Source organism: Puma concolor, chromosome B2 (assembly GCF_028749965.1).
Source record: "Puma concolor isolate L17-30 chromosome B2, mPumCon1.1.hap2, whole genome shotgun sequence".
Lineage (NCBI taxonomy): Eukaryota > Metazoa > Chordata > Mammalia > Carnivora > Felidae > Puma > Puma concolor.
This window is the reverse complement of record NC_141671.1, coordinates 32607537-32632265: the sequence shown is the minus strand read 5'-3', so window position 1 is coordinate 32632265 and position 24729 is coordinate 32607537. Positions and strand designations below refer to the sequence as shown.

Genomic DNA, 24729 nt, shown 5'->3' with positions numbered 1-24729 from the left:
CATGATATTATACATGGAAAATCCGATAGACTCCACCAAAAGTCTGCTAGAACTGATACATGAATTCAGCAAAGTTGCAGGATACAAAATCAATGTACAGAAATCAGTTGCATTCTTATACACTAACAATGAAGCAACAGAAAGACAAATAAAGAAACTGATCCCATTCACAATTGCACCAAGAAGCATAAAATACCTAGGAATAAATCTAACCAAAGATGTAAAGGATCTGTATGCTGAAAACTATAGAAAGCTTATGAAGGTAATTGAAGAAGATTTAAAGAAATGGAAAGACATTCCCTGCTCATGGATTGGAAGAATAAATATTGTCAAAATGTCAATACTACCCAAAGCTATCTACACATTCAATGCAATCCCAATCAAAATTGCACCAGCATTCTTCTTGAAACTAGAACAAGCAATCCTAAAATTCATATGGAACCACAAAAGGCCCCGAATAGCCAAAGTAATTTTGAAGAAGAAGACCAAAGCAGGAGGCATCACAATCCCAGACTTTAGCCTCTACTACAAAGCTGTCATCATCAAGGCAGCATGGTATTGGCACAAAAACAGACACATAGACCAATGGAATAGAATAGAAACCCCAGAACTAGACCCATAAACGTATGGCCAACTCATCTTTGACAAAGCAGGAAAGAACATCCAATGGAAAAAAGACAGTCTCTTTAACAAATGGTGCTGGGAGAACTGGACAGCAACATGCAGAAGGTTGAAACTAGACCACTTTCTCACACCATTCACAAAAATAAACTCAAAATGGATAAAGGACCTGAATGTGAGACAGGAAACCATCAAAACCTTAGAGGAGAAAGCAGGAAAAGACCTCTCTGACCTCAGCCGTAGCAATCTCTTACTCGACACATCCCCAAAGGCAAGCGAATTAAAAGCAAAAGTGAATTACTGGGACCTTATGAAGATAAAAAGCTTCTGCACAGCAAAGGAAACAACCAACAAAACTAAAAGGCAACCAATGGAATGGGAAAAGATATTTGCAAATGACATATTGGACAAAGGGCTAGTATCCAAAATCTATAAGGAGCTCACCAAACTCCACACCCGAAAAACAAATAACCCAGTAAAGAAATGGGCAGAAAACATGAATAGACACTTCTCTAAAGAAGACATCCGGATGGACAACAGGCACATGAAAAGATGTTCAGCGTCGCTCCTTATCAGGGAAATACAAATCAAAACCACACTCAGGTATCACCTCACACCAGTCAGAGTGGCAAAAATGAACAAATCAGGAGACTATAGATGCTGGAGAAGATGTGGAGAAACGGGAACCCTCTTGCACTGTTGGTGGGAATGCAAATTGGTGCAACCGCTCTGGAAAGCAGTGTGGAGGTTCCTCAGAAAATTAAAAATAGACCTACCCTATGACCCAGCAATAGCACTGCTAGGAATTTATCCAAGGGACACAGGAGTACTGATGCATAGGGGCACTTGTACCCCAATGTTCATAGCAGCACTCTCAACAATAGCCAAATTATGGAAAGAGCCTAAATGTCCATCAACTGATGAATGGATAAAGAAATTGTGGTTTATATACACTATGGAATACTACGTGGCAATGAGAAAAAATGAAATATGGCCTTTTGTAGCAACGTGGATGGAACTGGAGAGTGTGATGCTAAGTGAAATAAGCCATACAGAGAAAGACAGATACCATATGGTTTCACTCTTATGTGGATCCTGAGAAACTTAACAGGAACCCATGGGGGAGGGGAAGGAAAAAAAAAAAAAGAGGTTAGAGTGGGAGAGAGCCAAAGCATAAGAGACTGTTGAGATCTGAGAGCAAACTGAGGGTTGATGGGGGGTGGGAGGGAGGAGAGGGTGGGTGATGGGTATTGAGGAGGGCACCTTTTGGGATGAGCACTGGGTGTTGTATGGAAACCAATTTGACAATAAATTTCATATATAAAAAAAATGTATAAGACACAAAAAATTGCAAAGCAATTGAGTGATTAAATTAGTAACTGCTAGTGAAGGAAGAAGTTTGTTGAAGACTATTGAAAATTACTGAGGTTGGCAAAAATAAAACTACAGAATAATTTCATTATATATTTGTTGATTTCCAAATTAAATACAAAATAAGACCTTGGGTCCTCTGGTAGTAAAGGAAGGTTCTAATGTTGACGTTGAACTCTACTCATAAAGCATAGATTCTGAGAGATGTTGATCAAAGAAGATGGTATCTTTTGGACATTTGTCCCCAGGGATCTTCCAAAACTGAGAGCATCTGGGTTTAGACAGACAGTGTTCACCAGGGAAGTTTCTCTTGACTGTTCCCCACTCCTCCAACTCATATTCACTGCATTTCCTTGTCTGCCTGTTACTTCCATCCCCACATCTGTCTATACTACGCTCATTGCCAAATAGAATAATTAGAAGGACTTTACCCAGGACCAAGATATTTTCCTGGGTCACCATCTTCTCAGGCATTTTTCTTGGCAGTGACTGTCTTCATAACAGATCACAGATCAGGATGATGTCAAGAAGGAATCGAGAGAAAGCTAGAGTTGGGTGTAACCAGCTGGCCTTGTCAGATCAGGTTTCAGTTATTCATAAAAGACCTCTGAACTGTAAAGTCTATTGTAACTTGAAGGGTCTGTGTAAAGTCACCTCTGAGATTAGGAAATTCTACAGACTGAAGAACTCCAGGTGACATAAAGTCATAGCAGATTGGAAATTGCTACGGTTACTCAGGGCAGGAAGCATGCCAATGCCTCTGACATCTCTGTGGGGTGTGAGATGAGAGGCAGTGGGCATGGGTTGGGGGGGAGGGGGGAGGTCAGGTGAAGGCTTGTGTGATGTACTCCAGGACTCATTGCCAATTTTCCCTCACAGAAAATTCTTTCCTGGAGTACTCTTTCAACACATACACCCTGCTCCAGTATGAGTCAGGTGTCTCTCCTCTGAGTTTCCAGAGAACACATTTCTATTCTGAGGGGCCACTGCTCTTCATAGCTCACTGTAGCAGGAAGCCCAGGGCCAGCTCTATATCCCTCTGCTAGCTCTTTCTTACTTCCTGGTATCTTTCTTCCTGATTTGCTTCTCCTTAGGTTCTACTCTTGGGTGCTATCTTGTTATATCTATTTATACATGTATGTATGTATGTAGGTACATACGTATATATTTTTCCTCAAATAGATTTTGTTTTTTAGAGCAGTTCTACGTTCACAGCAAAACTGAGCAGAAAATACAGAGTTCCCATACATCATCTGTTCCTGCATATACATAACTTTCTTCATTATTAGCATCTGACACCAAAGTGGTATATTTGTTACAATCAATGAACCTACACAGACATGTCATTATCACCCAAAGTCTGTAGTTTACATTAGGTTCACTCTTGATGTTGTGCAATTTGTGGGTTTTGACAAGTGTGTGTGACATGTATCCATCAATATAGTGTCATACATATATCCATCAATATAGTTTTACTGCCCTAAAAATCCTCTGTGTTGTCCCTATTCATTGCTCCCTCCCCTCTAATGTCTGGAAACCACTGATCTTTTTATTGTATAGTTTTGTCTTTTCCAGAGTGGCATATAGTTGGAATCATGCACCATGTAACCTTTTTTAGATTGGCCTCTTTCACTGAGTAATATGCATTTAAGTTTCCTATAAGTCTTTTCATGGCTTGATAGCTCATTTTAGTGCTGAATTATATTCTATTCTCTGGATTTATCTTTGAAAATATAGACATATCTTTAGGGGAAAAAAGCAGAAAAAAATCACGGACAGATTTCATGTTTCTATTGTCTTTATGAAATATGATAATCAAGTATTAGGGTGGAGGTCTTTGCATTAGGATAAAATCAAAACTCTTTGCCATGTCATACCTGAGTTTTTTCTCTATGAACTCTCTAATCTTGTTCCAGCCACACTGATCTTGATCTCTACACAAACCGCACTCATACCCTCCTTAGGGGCTTTGCAGTATCTCTTGCCTAAAATCCTTTTCCTCCAGATCTTAATATGATCTGGAAAATGATAAAAGAAATATGATATGATATAAGAAAAGAATATGATATGATAAAAAAAATGATATGATGATATGATAAAAGAAAAAGAAAATATTTGTCACATCTGTTGGGATTTGAACCCCATTTTTCTTCTACATCCTAATAATCCCCCCTTATCTGCTGGGGATATGTCCTAAGACTCCCAGTAGATGTCTGAAACCACGGACAGTACCAAATTCTATATATACTATATTTTTTTCCTATAGATACATACTTCTGATAAAATTTAATTTGTAAATTAGGCACAGTAAAAGATTAACATTAATAAAATAGATAAATAATAAAATAGATAAAATAAAATATGACAATATACTATAAAAAAGTTATGTGAATGTCGTCTATCTCAGAATATCTTACTATGCTGTACTCTTCATCTTGTGAGGGTGTGAGATGCATTTTATCATCTCACGATAAATGCCTGTGTGATGAGATAAAGTGAGGTGAGTGACACAGGCACTGAGAAGTAGTGCTATTATTCTCAGGCTACTATTGACCTTATGACATATCCTCAGAAGAGGGTCATCTACTTCCAGACTAAGGTTGACCCCTGGTAACAGAAACCATGGAAAGAGAAACTGTAAGTGTGTGTGTATGTGTGGGGGGGGCTACTGTATACCCCTAGCACTTAGTGCAGTGACTGATGCATAATGGCTGCTAAACTTTTTATTAATTAAAAATATCTATGGAGTGCCTGGCTGGCTCAATTGGTAGAGCGTGCACCTCTTGATCTCAGGGTTGTGGGTTTGAGACTCATGTCGGGTATAGAGATTACTTAAAAATAAAATCTTTCAAAAAATCTAATATGTTTCTTCCAGTGGAATATACACACTATGAAGGTAGCTATTTTATGTGTGTCTTTACAGCAGCACATGTTAGGCATTCAGTAAACATTTATTGAATGTGTATCACATTCTTTAGATTGATCTTCTTTGAACATTTTTTTTTTTAATTTTTTTTTCAACGTTTATTTATTTTTGGGACAGAGAGAGACAGAGCATGAATGGGGGAGGGGCAGAGAGAGAGGGAGACACAGAATCGGAAACAGGCTCCAGGCTCTGAGCCATCAGCCCAGAGCCTGACGCGGGGCTCAAACTCACGGACCGTGAGATCGTGACCTGGTTGAAGTCGGACGCTTAACCGACTGCGCCACCCAGGCTCCCCTTTGAACATTTTTTTAATTTTGAAAAACCAGAAAACTATGTATAATAGGGAAGGCACAAAAGCCAAAGGCAGACACCATAGAAAGATTCTTTTGTAAAAATATGTTTTCCATGTCTATAGTGAACCCAAAAGTTATCTGGACACTTATAACAGTGAGACTAGGGTCATGTCTGATCAATGCAGATCCTTTATTGTCAATTGACATAGAACTTTATTCTTAATTGTTCATAATATATGAAACATAATGGGTGTTTATTTGCTAATCATCAGCATTCAAAAATTCAAAGATTTACCTGAAAATTACTTGAGGTAAGATTCTATTTCTTCAATAAAAATTAGAGATTGCTCACTTTATTAAAAAAGGTGCAGCTGGGTGTATATATATATATACATATATATATATTTGTCTAATTTTCAAGCATCATAAGTACTTTGAAAGCACTTATATAAAATCATTTAATGTACATCATGAAATAAGTTTATATTTAAAATTTTTTAATGTTTATTTATTTTTGAGAGAGAGAGAGAGAGAGAGAGAGCGCACAAGTGGAAGAGGCAGAGAGAGAGGGAGACACAGAATCTGAAGCAGGCTCTAGGCTCTGAGCTGTCAGCACAGAGCCCGATGTGGGGCTCCAACTCACCAGCTGTGAGATCATAACCTGAGCTGAAGTAGAATGCTTAACCGACTGAGCCACCCAGGCATCTCTATATTTAATATTAACGTGATATAGGTGAATGTTTTGTACCAGCTTGCAAGACAATTATGAGGGAGCATTATGATCACTATCATTCTGATTCAATTGACAGTGCTCAGGCTTGTTCTTGGTAATGTACATAATCGGGTTTACAAAAGCCTACTGTGTGAAATGATATACTTCTGTTTTTTCAGTATTTTGCTCAAATACTTCTCTGTTATGTATAAATGACTAAGTATCATGTAAGGCTCAATCCTGATTATAAAAGGTATATAATTAAAACAAATTACAAGCTGTGGTTTTGGGCAGGTCATTCAAACTAAGGAATGGTTTTCTCATCTGAAATTTAGGTAACAATAATTACCTCATAATTTGTTAATAAGATTGCATAAAGTAACATTTTAATGTATAGTGCAGTGTCTGGCATATACTGGGTCTAAAACTGATAGCTATTATTGTTATATCAATACAAATAATAATATTAATGGTGATGATAATAATAATATGTGCCTGTGTTTCTCTGTCATAGATTCATGTCTCCAAAAGCTCCATTTTAACCTTTTAGTCTCCTATTTTACCTCCCTGTTGCTCTTGTAGTAACTGGGGCTATCAGTAGCCTCAGAAGTACTAAGGTATCCCTGGGAAGCCAAGTTTCTGGATAGCATCCTCTGAATTTTGGTTATGTAAGATGTATGTGTTGAGAATGCAGGTTGCTGATTAAATAACTCCATGAGCTTTACTCAACCATCTGCTCATCACAGCTTCTATTTTGTCCCCTCTAAGATCACACAACAGAGCTTATTTCTGGGGGAAAATGAACTATTACCTCTTCAGTTATAGCTTTCTATCAGAACTTGCAATTAACATATTATATACCTAATTTTATTTCATCTTAATAGTAACCCCACCAAGTAGATATTGTCTACACTTTATAGGAGGACTGAGGCTAATAGAGATTACATAATTTGTTGAAGGTCACAACATTTATAAATTGTCTGTGATACAAATACATTTTTCTCAACATCTGTTGCTTTTATGTTGCATCCTATGATGTCTTATAGTGCTGTGTCAAGGAAGGAAATGAAGACTTCTTAAACAATTATCTTCTCTCCCAGGGAATATCATTCCATTTTTTTCTACGTTCCTATCATCAAACCCTAAATATAAGAACCAGAGAATTTAAATGAATGTACCAGAAAAAAAATACTGAAAGTCACTTTATTCTTCTGGTTCCTGGAAATTCCACATTGTACCTTCAGCATATCATAAAGTTCAGTGATATTTGGGTGATGAACTAAATGGGCTAGTGCTGGGTACTAAGAACTAGTTCACAGTCCATGAATAATTTTGAATATTCAACTTTCATTAAAAAAGTTTACCCAGAGAGAAATGACAGTTTGAGTTGTTGAGTGACTGGCTTTTTCCCTAGGAGCTGTCAAGTCCAAAAATTCGTAGAAGGTTTCCTAGTTTTCTGTAAAGTGAAACATTATGTTAATTGGTGGCAGCTGTGCTGACTGCCAATGTTTTTTTTTACATGATTTCTGTTTCAGGTCTAGACAGATGACTGTGACCATCATCAGAAACCCTTGGACTGTAGCTGGGATTGTGATGGTTGTTCTCATGGTGCTGAGGACCCCCATGGCTCACTGCAGAGAAGCTCCAAGGAAGAGTTGGACAACTACTCTTCAGCAGTCCCAGATCTGGGAATTAATTTCTTGGGGGCTCTGGGGCTTAGGGTTAGGTGTGTTTTTCTCTGACAAAATCCCAGGTAGAATTTGGAAGGTCTGTTATCACTGTCCAAATTTCTCCTCCTTAGAAAAAATGATTTTGCTAGATTCTTCTCTCACCTTCTGCAATTGAAAGGAGGATACTTCTCTCTGGAAAAAGACCTTGGGATTTCAGAGTTGGAAGAGAGAAAGTGCATTCCAATACCAGATGCAAGACAGAATGCATATGGCACCACTTGACAAGCAGTAAGAAACATCAGAGAGTAGATTGAAAGGATTTACCACCCTAGAGACTTTCTGGGCCAAGTGGTGTTCATGTATGATCAGACTTCAGGTTGGAAAAATTCACTACAGCCATGGTCTCTGTAGCTACACTATCAGAACAGCACAATTACCCACTCCTTGGGTGTAAGCTGCAGGTTCTCAGAGATAATATCTTAGGGTTGGAGAGGAAAAATGGGATGAGGACAGGCAGTGACACTAGTTCTGAGTTTATGTACAAACTTGAGTCAATATTGATGGTGCAGAGGGCTGTAAGAATGGTGAAAAAACAAGGGAATTAATATTTATTTTCTAACCACTAAATCCCAAGTGCTGTAGTAGTATTGTTACACAAACTTCCTCACTCCATCTTTCTAAAACACACACACACACACACACACACACACACACCCACACACACACACCCACACATGCACACACTGTTGACTCCTGGGTAAGTATTATCTCACTTTTTTCCCCACATTAGTTATTTTAAAATATAACATAACACAGGCATTACATAATAAAACACACACGCAAAGTTTAACAAAAGTTAGAGAGAAATATCCAAATAATCGCTAATTAAGTCAAAATGACTGAATATTACCAGGATCCCAAGAGGCTCCCATGTACTTCTTTCTAATTACATCCACTTGTACTTCCAAAAAGTAGGCACTATTATGACTCTGGTAATCTTAATTTTATTGCTTTTTGTTATGGTTTAAACATATGTAAAACATATCCTTAAGCAACATAGATTAGTATTTCATCCTTTAAATGTTCTAGAAATGTATTATGTTTTGCTTCTTTTCTCACTCAATATTATGTTTGAGAAGATCTGTCATTAGTCTTCCATGAATAATTGTCTATCTTTTTTCATTGTTATGGAATAGATTCCATTTTATGAGGGTACAACAATGTACTTATCCATTCTAATGTGGATGGACTTTTGGGGTGTTTCCATTTTTTCATGTATCCTGGAGCACATGAGTCTATATGTTTTCAGACAAGGCTGTCTACTTAATTTGGAACTGGTGTGTCAGAAAGGTTTGCATGTTGTCAGCTTTACAACAGAATATCCTATTCTTATTTAAATTGATTGTCTCTATGGGCACTCTTACAAGTGATTTACACGAGAACCCAATTCCTGGCAGCTCTTGGTATTTTATTTTATTTTTATTTATTTATTTATTTAAAAAAAATTTTTTTTCAACGTTTATTTATTTTTGGGACAGAGAGAGACAGAGCATGAACGGGGGAGGGGCAGAGAGAGAGGGAGGCACAGAATCGGAAACAGGCTCCAGGCTCTGAGCCATCAGCCCAGAGCCTGACGCGGGCTCGAACTCACAGACCGCGAGATCGTGACCTGGCTGAAGTTGGACGCTTAACCGACTGCGCCACACAGGCGCCCCAGCTCTTGGTATTTTAGACTTTAATGTTTCCTGATCTGGTGAGTATGTATTTCACTGTATTTTTTTGCACTCTGATTGCTGAGGATGAGCAATTCTGCATATGTTTATTGTCCATTGATATTTATTCTCTATGAAATACTTAGATATTTTCTTCTTTTTCTCCATTACACTTTGTGTATTTTCCTATTTGTTTTTAAAGGATAAAAGTATACTTGGAATCAAGCCTACTGTCCGTCATGCTTTACAAATACCTGTTAGTATATTCTGGCTTGTCTTGTTAACTCTTTCAATGATATTTTTTGACGGACAGAAGTTGTTACTTTTAGTGGAGTTGAATTCATCATTCTTTCATCTTTATGGTCAATGCTTTTAATGATTTAAGAAATCCTTTACAGCTCCACAGTCACAAATGTGTTCTCTAATTTTTCTTTCCAATGCATTTGTAACATTGCATTTCAGACTTAGCTCTTTAATTCATCTAGGTTCAGTTTATTGTTTTATTATTTTAAATCCAAGTTAGTTAACATACAGTGTAATAATGATTTCAGAATTAGAATTTAGTGATTCCTCACTTACATATAACACCCAGTGCTCATCCCAACAAATGCCTTCCTTAATTCCCATCCCCCATTTAGCCCATCCCCCACCCTTCAGCAAACCTCAGTTTGTTCCCTGTATTTAAGAGTCTCCTATGGATTGCCTCCCTCTCTGTTTTTATTTTATTTTTCCTTCCCTTCCAATATGTTCATCTGTTGTGTTTCTCAAATTGCACATGTAAGTAAAATCATATGATGTTTTTCTCTGACTGACTTATTTTGTTTACACTCTAGTTCTATCCATGTTGTTGAAGATGGCAAGATTATTTTCTTTTTTTTCTGAAAAATTTTTTAGTTTACATCCCACTTAGCATATAGTGCAACAATTATTTCAGTAGATTCCTTAATGCCCCTTATCCATTTAACCCATCCTCCCTCCCACAAGCACCCCCCGCCCCACCCCAGTAACCCTCTGTTCTCCATATTTAAGAGTCTCTTATTGTGGGAGATGCAGGAGAGAAGCATCAAAGGAAAAGACTTCAAAAGGGAGAGGCTGGAAAAGGTGCAAGGCCTTAGGACATGCTTACACAGCTGAACAGGGCTGCCATTGACATTGTCCAGGGCCAGATCCTCCTTCACACCTGACCCTTCCTAGTATTATAAAAAACAATTATCCCAGAATTCAACCTTGAAAAGCAAAACCAGTAAGTTGATTACTACACTTGCTTAGCTGACTTTATGCACGTAGTCTTTAGCAATTACCCTAATAAAAAGAGGCTTCATTCTGGAGTTGGGGCCTCATTCCGACTTGAGCATGAGGCCCTTCACTTAACTGCATTTTGTTTGTGGACTTATCTTTTGCGACTCTGGCCATACTCCCTGCAACAGCTTATGTTTTGTCCCCCTCCCTGTTTTTATATTATTTTTGCTTCCCTTCCTTTATGTTCATCTATTTTGTATCTTAAAGTCCTCATATGAGTGAAGTCATATGATTTTTGTCTTTCTCTGACTAATTTCACTTAGCATAATACCCTCTAGTTCCATCCACATAGTTGCAAATGTCAAGATTTCATTCTTTTTGATTGCCAAGTAATACTCCATCGTGTATATATATATATATATATATATATATATATATATATATATGTATATATATATATACATATATATATATGTATATATATGTATATATATACATATATATATAACACATCTTCTTTATCCATGCATCTATCGATGGACATTTGGGCTCTTTCCATACTATGGCTATTGTTGATAGTGCTGCTATAAACATTGGGGTGCATGTATCCCTTCAAAACAGCACACCTGTATCCCTTGAATAAATACCTAGTAGTGCAATTGCTGGGTCATAGGGTAGCTCTATTTTTAATTTTTTGGGGAAACTCCATACTGTTTTCCAGAGTGGCTGCACCAGTTGGCATTCCCACCAACAGTGCAAAAGAGATCCTTTTTCTCCATATCCTCACCAGCATCTGCTGTTGCCTGAGTTGTTAATTTTAGCCCTTCTGACAGGTGTGAGGTGGTATCTCATCGTGGTTTTTTTTTTTATATGAAATTTATTGTCAAATTGGTTTCCATACAACACCCAGTGCTTATCCCAAAAGGTGCCCTCCTCAATACCCATTGCCCACCCTACCCTCCCTCCCACCCCTCCATCAGCCCTCAGCTTGTTCTCAGTTTTTAAGAGTCTCTTATGCTTTGGCTCTCTCCCACTCTAACCTCTTTTTTTTTCCTTCCCCGCCCCCGTGGGTTTCTGTTAAGTTTCTCAGGATCCACATAAGAGTGAAAACATACGGTATCTGTCTTTCTCTGTATGGCTTATTTCACTTAGCATAACACTCTCCAGTTCCATCCATGTTGCTACAAAGGGCCATATTTCATTCTTTTTCTTTGCCACATAGTACTCCATTGTGTATATACACCACAATTTCTTTATCCATTCATCAATTGATGGACATTTAGGCTCTTTCCATAATTTGACTATTGTTGAGAGTGCTGCTATAAACATCGGGGTACAAGTGCCCCTATGCATCAGTACTCCTGTATCCCTTGGGTAAATTCCTAGCAGTGCTCTTGCTGGGTCATAGGGTAGGTCTATTTTTAATTTTCTGAGGAAACTCCACACTGTTTTCCAGAGTGGCTGCACCAATTTGCATTCCCACGAACAGTGCAAGAGGGTTCCCATTTCTCCACATCTTCTCCATCATCTATAGTCTCCTGATTTGTTCATTTTTGCCACTCTGACTGGTGTGAGGTGATATCTGAGTGTGGTTTTGATTTGTATTTCCCTGATGAGGAGCGACGTTGAGCATCTTTTCATGTGCCTGTTGGCCATCTGGATGTCTTCTTTAGAGAAGTGTCTATTCATGTTTTCTGCCCATTTCTTCACTGGGTTATTTGTTTTTCGGGTGTGGAGTTTGGTGAGCTCCTTATAGATTTTGGATACTAGCCCTTTGTCCGATATGTCATTTGCAAATATCTTTTCCCATTCCGTTGGTTGCCTGTCTTACATTGAGGTCTTTCATCCATTTTGAGTTTATTTTTGTGTATGGTGGAAGAAAGTGGTCCAGGTTCATTCTTCTGCATGGCGCTGTCCAGTTTCCACAGCACCACTTGCTGAAGAGACTGTCTTTATTCCATTGGATATTCTTTCCTGCTTTGTCAAAGATGAGTTGGCCATACATTTGTGGGTCCATTTCTGGGTTCTCTCTTCTGTTCCATTGATCTGAGTGTCTGTTCTTGTGCCAGTACCATACTGTCTTGATGATTACAGCTTTGTAATAGAGCTTGAAGTCCGGGATTGTGATGCCTCCTGCTTTGGTTTTCTTTTTCAAGTATGCTTTGGCTGTTTGGGGTCTTTTCTGGTTCCATACAAATTTTAGGATTGTTTGTTCTAGCTCTGTGAAGAATGCTGGTGTTATTTTGACAGGAATTGCATTGAATATGTAGATTTATTTGGGTAGTATTGACACTTTAACAATATTTTTTCTTCCAATCCATGAACATGGAATATTTTTCCATTTTTTGGTGTCTTTTTCAATAAGCTTTTTATAGTTTTCAGTGTATAGATTTTTCACCTCTTTGGTTAAATTTATTCCTAGGTATTTTATGCTTTTTGGTGCAATTGTAAATGGGATGGATTCCTTGATTTCTCTTTCTGTTGCTTCATTGTTGGTGTATAGTAATGCAACCAATTTCTGTGCATTGATTTTATAGCCTACAACTTTGCTGAATTCATGGATCAGTTCTAGTAGTTTTTTGGTGGAATCTTTTGGGTTTTCTTTTTTTTTTTTTTAATGTTTATTTATTTATTTCTGAGAGACAGAAACCAAGCACAAACAGGGGTGGAGCAGAGAAAGAGGAAGACACAGAATCTGAAACAGGCTCCAGGCTCCGAGCTGTCAGCACAGAGCCCGATGCGGCGCTTGAACTCACAGACTGTGAGATCATGACCTGAGCCGAAGCTGGACGCTCAACCAACTGAGCCACCCAGGCGCCCCTTGGGTTTTCTATATAGACTATCATGTCATCTGTGAAGAGTGAAAGTTTGACCTCCTCCTGGCCAATTTGGATGCCTTTTATTTCTTTGTGTTGTCTGATTGCTGAGGCTAAGACTTCCAATACTATGTTGAAGAACAGTAGTGAGAGTGGATATCCCTGTCTTGTTCCTGACCTTAGGGAGAAAGCTCTCAGTTTTTCCCCATTGGGGATGATATTAGCTTTGGGTCTTTCATATATAGCTTTTATGATCTCGAGGTATGATTCTTCTATCACTACTTTCTTGAGGGTTTTTATCAAGAAAGGATGCTGTATTTTGTCAAATGCTTTCTCTGCATCTATTGAGACGATCATGTGGTTCTTGTCCTTTCTTTTATTGATGTGGTGTATCACATTGATTGTTTTGCGGATATTGAACCAGTCCTGCATCCCAGGTGTAAGTCCTGCTTGGTCGTGATGAATAATTTTTTTAATGTATTGTTGGATCCAGTTGGCTAATATTTTGTTAAGGATTTTCTCATCCATGTTCACCAGAGAAATTGGGCTGTAGTTCTCGTTTTTAGTGGGGTCTTTGTCTGGTTTTGGAATCAAGGTAATGCTGGCTTCATATAATGAGTTTGGAAGTTTTCCTTCCATTTCTATTTTTTGGAACAGTTTCAAGAGAATAGGTGTTAACTCTTCCTTAAATGTTTGGTAGAATTCCCCCAGATATCCATCTGCCCTGGACTCTTGTTTTTTGAGATATTTTTGATTACTAATTCAATTTCCTTACAGGTTATGGGTCTGTTCAAAATTTCTATTTCTTCCTGTTTCAGTTTTTGTAGTTTATATGTTTCTAGGAGTTTGTCCATTTATTCTAGATTGCCCATTTTATTGGCATATAATTGTTCATAATATTCTCTTATTATTGTTTTTATTTCTGCTGTGTTGGTTGTGATCTCTCCTCTTTCATTCTTGACTTTATTTATTTGGGTATTTTCCTTTTTCTTTTTGATCAAACTGGCCAGTGGTTTATCAATTTTATTAATTCTTTCAAAGAACCAGCTTCTGGTTTCATTGATCTGTTCTACTGTTTTTTTTTGTTTGTTTGTTTTTGTTTTTTGTTTTTGATAGCATTAATTTCTGCTCTAATCTTTATTATTTCCTGTCTTCTGCTGGTTTGGGGTTTTATTTGCTGTTCTTTTTCTAGCTTTTTAAGGTGTAGGGTTAGGTTGTGCATCTGAGACCTTTCTTCCTTCTTTAGGAAGGCCTGGATTGCTATATACTTTCCTCTTATAATTGCCTTTGCTGCGTCCCAGAGGTTTTGGGCTATGGTGTTTTCATTTTCATTGGCTTCCATGTACTTTTTAATTTCCTCTTTAACTTCTTGATTAATCCATTCATCCTTTAGCAGGATGTTCTTTAGTCTCCAAGTATTTGTTCCTTTCCAAATTTTTTCTTGTGGTTGATTTCGAGTTTCATAACGTTTTGGTCTGAAAATATGCACGGTATGATCTCAATCTGTTTATACTTGTTGAGGACTGATTTGTGTCCCAGTATGTGGTCTATTCTGGAGAATGTTCCATGTGCACTGGAGAAGCATGTATATTCTGCTGCTTTAGGATGAAATGTTCTGAATATATCTGTTAAGTCCATTCGGTCCAGTGTGTCATTCAAAGCCATTGTTTCCTTGTTGATTTTCTGTTTAGATGATCTGTCCATTGCTGTAAGTGGGGTGTGGAAGTCCCCTACTATTATGGTATTATTATCAATGAGCTTCTTTATGTTTATGATTAATTGATGTATATATTTGGGTGCTCTCACGTTTGGAGCACAAATGTTTACAATTGTTAGGTCTTCTTGGTGGATAGACCCCTTAATTACGATATAATGCCCTTCTTCATCTCTTGTTACAGTCTTTATTTTAAAGTCTAGATTGTCTGATATGGCTACTCCAGCTTTCTTTTGTTGGCCATTGGCATGTTAGATGGTTTTCCATCCCTTTACTTTCAATCTCCAGGTGTCTTTATGTCTAAAATGAATTTCTTGTAGGCGGTATATAGATGAGTCTTGTTTTCTTATCCATTCTGATACCCTATGTCTTTTTCTTGGAGCACTTAGTTCAATTACATTTAGAATGATTACTGAATTATATGAATTTAGTGTCATTGTGCTGCTTGTAGTGTCAGTGTTTCTGGTGATGTTCCACGGCCTTTCTTGGTTTTTGTTGCTTTTGGTCTTTTTTGTTATTTCTCTACTCAAAAGTACTCCTTCAAATTTCTTTCAGGGCTGGTTTAGTGGTCATGAACTCATTTAGATTTTGATTGTCTCGGAAACTCTTTATCTCTCCTTCTATTTTGAATGATAGCTTTGCTGCATAAAGAATTCTTGGCTGCATATTTTTCTGATTCAGCATGTTGAATATATCCTTCCACTCCCTTCTGGTTTGCCAAGTTTCTGTGGATAGATCTCCTGACAACTTGATCTATCTTCCCTTGTAATTAAAGGACTTTTTTTCCCTTATTTCTTTCAGGATTCTTGTCTGTGTATTTTGTGAATTCGACTAGGCTATGCCTTGATTATTGTTGGTTTTTGTTGAATGTAATGGGCCTTCTCTGTGCTTCTTGGGTTAAAACATTTCTTTTAGTGTTTATTTTTATTTTTGAGAGAGAGAGAGAAACAGACAGACAGAGACAGAGCATGAGCAGGGGAGGGACACAGAAAGAGGGAGGCACAGAATCTGAAGCAGGCTCCAGGCTCTAATGCAGAGCCTGATGCAAAGCTCAAACTTAGGAACTGCGAGATCATGACGTGAGCTGAAGTTAGATGCTTAGACAACTGAGCCACTCAGGCATCCCTGTGCTTCGTGGATTTTGATGTCTGTGTTCTTCCCCAGATCAGGAAAGTTTTCAGGTATAATTTACTCACATAAACTTTCTGCTCCTCTTTCTCTCTCTTCATCTTCTGTGGCTCTATGATTCGAATGTTATTCCTTTTTAACAAGTCACTGAGTTCTCTCAGTCTTGTATCATGATTTTTTGCTTTGTTTCCCTCTTCTTTTCTGCTTCATTATTTTCCAGAATTCAATCATCACAATCCTGGACTTCAAGCTGTCTTACAAAGCTGTAATCATCAAGACAGTATGGTACTGGCACAAGAACAGACACTCAGATCAATGGAACAGAACAGAGAACCCAGAAATGGACCCACAAATATGTGGCCAACTCATCTTTGACAAAGCAGGAAAGAATATCCAATGGAATAAAGACAGTCTCTTCAGCAAGTGGTGCTGTGGAAACTGGACAGCGCCCTGCTGAAGAATGAACCTGGACCACTTTCTTCCACCATACACAAAAATAAACTCAAAATGGATGAAAGACCTCAATGTAAGACAGGAAGCCATCAAAATCCTAGAGGAGAAAACAGGCAAAAACCTCTGACATTGGCTGCAGCAACTTCCTACTCAACATATCTCCGGAGGCAAGGAAAACAAAAGCAAAAATGAACTACTGGGACCTCATCAAAATAAAAAGCTTCTACACAGCAAAGTAATCAATCAGCAAAACCAAAAGGCAACTGATGGATTGGGAGACGATATTTGCAAATGACATATCAGATAAAGGGTTAGTATCCAAAATCTATAAAGAACTTATCAAACTCAACACCTAAAAAACAAATAATCCAGTGAATAAGTGGGCAAAAGACATGAATAGATACTTCTCCAAAGAAGACATCCAGATGGCCAACTGACACATGAAAAAATGCTCATCACTCATCATCAGGGAAACACAAATCAAAACCACAATGAGATACCACCTCACACCTGTCAGAAGGGCTAAAATTAACAACTCAGGCAACAGCAGATGCTGGTGAGGATGTGGAGAAAAAGGATCTCTTTTGCACTGTTGGTGGGAATGTCAACGGTGCAGCCACTCTGGAAAACAGTATGGAGGTTCCTCAAAAAACTAAAAATAGAACTACCCTACGACCCAGCAATTGCACTACTAGGTATTTTTATCCACAGGATACAGGTGTGCTCTTTCGAAGGGACACATGCACCCCCATGTTTATAGCAGCACTATCAATAATAGCCAAAGTATGGAAAGAGCCCAAATGTCCAGCGATGGATGAATGGATAAAGAAGATGTGGTATATATATATGTGTGTGTGTGTGTGTGTGTGTGTGTGTGTGTGTGTATGTGTGTGTGTGTGTGTGTGTGTGTGTGTGTGTGTGTATATAATGAAGTATTACTCGGCAATCAAAAAGAATGAAATCTTGCCATTTGCAATTATGTGGATGGAACTAGAGTGTATTATGTTAAGCGAAATTAGTCAGTCAGAGAAAGACAAATATATGACTTCAGTCATATCAGGACTTTAAGACACAGAACAGATGAACATAAGGGAAGGGAAGCAAAAATAATATAAAAACAGGGATGAGGACAAAACATAAGAGACACTTAAATATGGAGAACAAAGAGAAGGTTACTGGAGGAGTTGTGGGAGGGGGGATGGGCTAAAGGGTAAGTGGCATTAAGGAATCTACTCCTGACATCATTGTTGCAGTATATGCTAACTAATTTGGATATAAGTTAAAAAAATAAAATTAAACAATAACAAAAGAAAAACAAAATATGAAAAAAATGGGAAGAAGACATGAATAGACATTTTTCCAAAGAAGATATCTAGATGGCCAACAGACACATGAAAAGATGCTCAACGTCACTGATCATCAGGGAAATACAAATCAAAACTACAATGAGATATCACCTCACACCTGTCAGAATGGCTAAAATGAACAACACAAGAAAACAACAGATATTGGCGAGGATGTGGAGAAAGAGAAACCCTCTTAACACTGTTGGCGGAAATGTAAACTGGTAGAGCAGCTCTGGAAAACAGTGTGGAGGTTCCTCAAAAAGTTAAAAATTCAACTACCCTAGGATCCAGCAATTGCATTTCTAGATATTTACCCAAAGAATACAAAAATACTATTTCAAAGGGATACATGCACCCTGATGTTTATAGAAGCATTATCTGCCATAGCCAAATTATGGAAACAGCCCAAGTATCCATTGACAGATGAATAAAGACGATGTACTATACATATACAATGGAATATTAGCCATCAAAAAGAATGAAATCTTGCCATTTGCAATGACATTGGTGGAGCTAGAAAGTATTATGCTACATGAAATAAGTCCGTCAGAGAAAGGCAAATAACATATGATTTCACTCATATGTGGAATAAAGAAACAAAACAAATGAGCAAAGGGAAAAAGAGAGGCAAACCAAGAAACAGACTCTTTATTTAAATATTTATTCACTTATTTTTGAGAGGGAGAGAGAGAGATAGAGAGAGAGAGGAGAGGGGGAGGAAGGGAGAGAATCCCAAGCAGGCTCCATGCTGTCAACACGGAACCTGACTCAGGGCTTGATCTCATGAACTGTGAGATCATGATCTGAGCCGAAATCAAGAGTTGGGTGCCTTATCAACTGAGTCACCCAGGTGCCTCATTTTTTTTTTTTTTCAGACTCTTAACTACAGACAACAAACTGATGGTATCAGGGGGAGGCAGATGGGGGGATGGGTTAAATAGGTGTTGGGGATTAAGGAGTGCCATCTCATACTTTAGCTCCTTACCTGAATAGCAAGAGACCATTATGTCAGCCTCAATTTAACAATCTGTGGAAATCCCAGCTTGAGTGGCACTCCAATTTTTCAACAAATCACTTTTATCCAGGGAGATGTGTGGCTCTGATTGTTCAGGCCTTGGATTTGGTGTCACTTCTGTGTCACGGATGGAGACATTTTTCTTTCTTTCTCTAAACAAGGATGGAAAAGAGCAAGGTTGGATAGATAACGATAGCAGTGATGATGATGATGATGATGATGATGATGATGGTGATCATAATACTACTATCATAATCCATTATACAAGGCTGATACATTCTGATATGTTCTCTCTCTGCTTTTTTGCTTTCTCTTATTTCTGTTAAAAAAATTCAGAAGATTCTCCCTATAAGTAGAATTTATGCAGTCCATATACAACCAAACTCATTTGTCCAATTTTAAAGAGAGAAAAAAAATCACTTTGACTCTCAAGTCCAGCATCTCTGGTAATAATGAATTTCTTATTCTGCTGTGGATGTCAATAGTGAAATGATAAATCCAACTTTCTTCAATGCAGGAGAAAACAATAGCATAACCACAACAAAACTACTATCAGCAAAGGGGGGGAAGGTTTATTTATTTATTATTTATTTATTTATTTATTTATTATTTTTTAATATGAAATTTATTGTCAAATTGGTTTCCATACAACACCCAGTGTTCATCTCAACAGGTGCCCTCCTCAGTGTCCATCACCCACTTTCCTCTCCCTCCCACCCCCCATCAACCTTCAGTTTATTCTCAGTTTTTAAGAGTCTCTTAAGCTTTGCCTCCCTCCCTCTCTAACTTTTTTTCCCTTTCCCCTCAAAGGGGGAAAGGTTTAGAGCATAACTTGCTGAGTGAGATGGAAGAGGAGTGAAGTTGGTCTAATAATCTGGCTATACCTTGGCTCTGATTCCAAGAAGGGTTTACGTTGTCTCTCTTCTCACATGGCTCCTCTGTGAGGTAGCACAGGGTAGGCTTTTTCTGTGTGTTGCACAGCTTAGGTGACCTCATCATTCTGGTGTGCTTAATGAAGCACGAGGGTAGTTGTAGACACACTGGATACTAAAGAATATCTTAAGCATTATGTAATCCTAAATTCTTTTTGAAACATTTTTTTCATCCTAGTGGGAAATTTGATTAAAACTAAATTCTTATTGAGTCAAGATGCTTAAATGTATACAGGCTCAATTCTTGTAGCTTTTCTCTCATTACCACAGGTTTAGGTGTTCCAACCATAGTCCCAGGTCTTCAGTTTACTTGTTTTCTTCTTCTCTTATGAATAGGAAGCAAATGGTGACAAAGAGACAGACTTCTCTGACTCATCTTCTGGGTCCCATTCCAGTTAATAGCTTTTTAAATGGAAGATATTTGTAACTTTATCAGGAAGGAATTGTATTACACCTGGAAGGTTTCTAAATGATCATTGTACATGCTCACACAAATACTTCCCTTACTCTTTCTGGGCAACAATAATTTCTCATTCTGTATGTTCCTTTTTGCTTAACTTTACATCCAGCAAGTCTTTATGGAGCAGATAATTCCAGTTTTACCAGTTCCACATACTATGCAACCACTCATGTCTCAGCTCTCTTGGGTTTTTAGCTATTTGGAGAAAAAGTACCACTTAACAAACGTGGTTAGTATTTATGCTTTTGGGTGAATTGGCTTAAAAAGAAATTTGATTCTTTCTTGTACTATTATATCAATTATACATCAATATTTTTAATGTTAGAACCTTAGTAGGCTCATGATCTGACTACAGGAGATATTTTATTCAACTGGTATGTTCCCACATAGTACCGGTTGGCATTCTTTACATGATGGATGCATTTCCAGCTAAACTCAAATGGTTGTATGTTTTAGCCTATGCCATATGCTCAACCAAATTCCATGTACTTGTTTTAGCTTTAATTGAGATTCTTTCAGTTACAATTGATAGGAAACCAGGTCTAAAAGAATAAGTTAAAAAAGATAGCAAAAATGAGAGACAGAGACAGAGATAGGAAAAGAAAAGGGGGGAGAGAGAGAAAGAGAAAGAGAGACTTCAGGGTCACATTCTTGTTTCTCTGTCCTAGCTCTCTGTCCCTTAAGCTTTGTTTCTCCTGGTATGTTGACCTTATTTTCTCTCACTGCTTGCTCAACATTGTGACAAATATGGCTGTCCTTTCTCACTTCTCAAGTCACATCCTTCCAGTACATTAGCCTTAAGTCAATGGTGCTTTAATCATCACTCCTGGTAGAAAATTCCAGGAAGGATAATTATTGGCTACACTGAGCCATATACTTATCCTTCAACCAATATCTCAGTTCATTGTGATGAAGTATTTGATAGCTATATGAAGGTCAGTTGCCCACTGGAGTATTCATGGGGATGCAGTCTTTTATCAGAAGAAAGAGAGAAGTTACTGGGAAACAACAGCACTGGCTACTGGACTTATGGAATAGAGCACTTCTCAAATACACCTCTTTAATATGTATATATTGCTATTGTCTACTTTTGAGAGGTCATCAGAAAAATACAGTTGCCACAGTTCACAGGGATATCATTGTATTGATGGCATTTGAGATTTGTTATGCCCATATGAGTATATTTGGTTATAAACATTTTCTTTTTATTGAGATATCATTAACACATTATATTAGTTTCAGGTGTACAATATAATGTTTTGATATGAAATGATCATCACAGTAAGTTTAGTTAATATCTATCACCACACATAGTTACAAATGTAATTTTCTTGTGATGATAGCTTTTAAAAACTAGTCTTTTAACAAGTTTCAAATATACAGTACAGTATTGTTACTACAGTCACTATGCTGTACATAAATGAATTGAATATATATATATATATATATATATATATATATATATATATGGGTTTATTTCTGGGGTGTCTATTCTATTCCATTGATCTATGTGTCTGTTTTATGCCAATACCATACTGTTTTGGTTATGATAGCATTGTAATACAGTTTGAAATCAGAATGTTTTTCTTTCTCAAGTTTTCTTTGGCTTTGTTTTTTTTACAAATTTTAGGATTTTTGGCTCTATTTTTGTGAAAAAGTACCATTGGAATTAGAGAAATTGTTTTTAATTAAAAAATTTTTTTAAAATTTGAGACAGAGAGAGAGAGAGCAAGGGAGAGGGGCATCAGGAAAGGAGTAGAGAGAGAGAGAGAAAGACTCTAAAGCAGGCTCTATGTTGAGCATGGAGGCCCATGCAGGGCTTGATCCCATGACCCTGGGATCATGACCTGAGCTGGAATCTAGATCCAGATCCTCAACCCACTGAACCACCCAAGCACCTGCCATTAGAATTTTGATAGGGATTGTGGTGAATCTTTAGATTGCTTTGGGCAACTATGGGCATTTTAATAATAATTCTTCCAATCCATGAGCATGGAATATCTTTTCATTTATTTATGTCTTCTTTAATTTCTTTTATTAATTTCTTACAGTTTTTTTGTTTTTAATTTTTTTTAATGTTTATTTATTTTTGAGAGACAGAGAGGCAGAGTGCAAGCAGAGGAGGGGCAGAGAGAGAGGAGACACAGAATCCGAAGCAGGCTCCAGGCTTGAGCTGTCAGCACAAAGCCAAATGTGGGCTTGAACTCACAAACCATGAGATTATGACCTGAGCTGAAGTCAGACACTTAACCGACTGAGCCACCCAGGCACGCCTATTTCTTATAGTTTTTAATGTGCAGGTCTTACCCCTCCTTGGTTAAATTTATTCATAGGTATTTTATTTTTTTCATGGAATTATAAATGGGATTGCTTTCTTACTTTCTCTTTCTGATTCTTCATTATCAGTTTATAGAAATGTAACAGATTTCTATATTGAAACCAACTCTTTCAATATTGTAGAGCCATTTTGAGAACTTTGGAGTAAATGACCCTCATTGATTATTGCTAACATCTATCTTTTGGTCATATGTTCATTCTCTAGGTTACACAAGCAAGTTGGAAAAAAATATGCTACATACATTCCATCTAGAAATGCTAAAGATGATCTGGGTGCAAAAGTTATCCTGTCAGGTCAGACTTTCTATATGTCAGAATTTGGGAACTAATCTTAAAGAAAAAGCTTTCAGAGAAGTTAGTTGTTCAAATAAGAACAAAGGAGCCACAAAAAAAAATTATCTAAACCATGGCTACATTATTAACCAGAGAAAACGTGCTTTCTAATAATCAAAGCAGAAAAATAACATAGGGACTATTAGAAATTTTAAGCTTTTCTAGAAGGACTTTATTGCTGATACAAATTCTAAGTGATGAAAAACACAAAAGTACAACAAGAATCAGTCCTACAGACAATTGGTTCTATCATCTAGGCTAAATACATGGTGGTTGGTTTATTTTGCTTCCAGAACAAGAGTTAAACACTAAATTCTTTTGATTGTCAACATTTTTTCCCTCAGTACTATTGTTGATACTAATTGCAATAATGTTAATCTTGATCATGGTCTTTCCAGTTTTCATCCTTAATTGATTTCTAGTTTCATACCATTGTGTTAGGAAAAGAGGCTTGATATGATTTTAATCTTCTTAAGTTTAACAAGACTCATTTTGTGGCCTAACACATGATCTGTCCTGGATAATGTTTCATGTGACCTTGAGAAGAATGTATATTCTGTTGCCTTTGGATGGAAAGTTTTTTATATATCTGATACATTCTAATGTGTCATTTAAGGCCATAGTTTCTTTATTGATTTTCTTTCGGGATGATCTATACATTGATGAAAGTGGGATATTAAATCCCCTGTTATTGTATTGCTGTCGATTTCTCTCTTAAGATCTGTTAACATTTGCTTTATATATTTAGATGCTCCTATGTTGGATGTGTATTTACAAATGTTATATTCCTTTATCATCATGTAATGCCCTTGTCTCTTGTTATAGTCTTTGTTTTAAAGTCTATTTTGTCAACCTAAATATAGCTACCCCATCTTTCTTTTGATTTACATCTACATGGAATATCTTTTTTCCATCTCTCCATTTGCAGTTTGTGTGTGTGCTTATGTCTGAAGTGAGTCTGTTGTAGGCAGCATATAGATAGGCCTTATATTTTTATCCAGTTAGCCACTACATCTTTTGGAGAATTTAGCCCATTTATATTTGGAGTAATTATTGATAGGTATGTATTTATTGCCAGTTTGTTAATTGTTTCCTGGATGCTTTGTAATTCCTCCATTCCTTTCTCCTTCTCTTGCTCTCTTCCGTCATGGTTTTAGACTTTTTTAATGTTATGCTTAGATCCTTTCTTATTATTTTTATGTATCTATTATAGTTTTTTGCTTGGTGGTTACTACGGAGCTTACATATAACAACTTAGAAGAGTCTATTTTAAGTTTATAACTTGTTTGGACACGCTAAAGTTCTAAATTTTACATTTCCCTCATGTTTTGTGTTTTTGATGTTACATTTTACATCTTTTTATCCTATGCATCCCTTAATTAATTATTGTAGTTACAGGTATTTTTACTACTTTTGTCTTTTAACCTCTTTTTTAACCTCTATTCCAGCTTCATAAACTGTATATTAATCCACTGCTTTTACTATATATGTACCTTTACCAGTGAGATTTATACTTTCATGTTTTGTTGTTACTAATAGTGTTCCTTTTTTCTTTCAATTCTGAATGATAACTTTGTTAAGTAGAGTATTCTTGGTTGGGAATTTGTTTCTTACAACATCTTCAATACACTCTTTCCTTAAAATTTCTGCT

General features: G+C 37.1%; 1 long non-coding RNA gene across 2 annotated transcripts in view; it reads left to right on the top strand.

The window, feature by feature from the left end:
• Positions 1–24729, top strand: part of LOC147580878 (uncharacterized) — a 151932-nt gene that overhangs the window by 86948 nt on the left and 40255 nt on the right. For both annotated transcript variants that reach the window (XR_015251144.1, XR_015251143.1), the window contains exon 2: positions 16423–16969. This is a non-coding gene — a long non-coding RNA (uncharacterized LOC147580878). The remainder of the gene's footprint in view (positions 1–16422; positions 16970–24729) is intronic.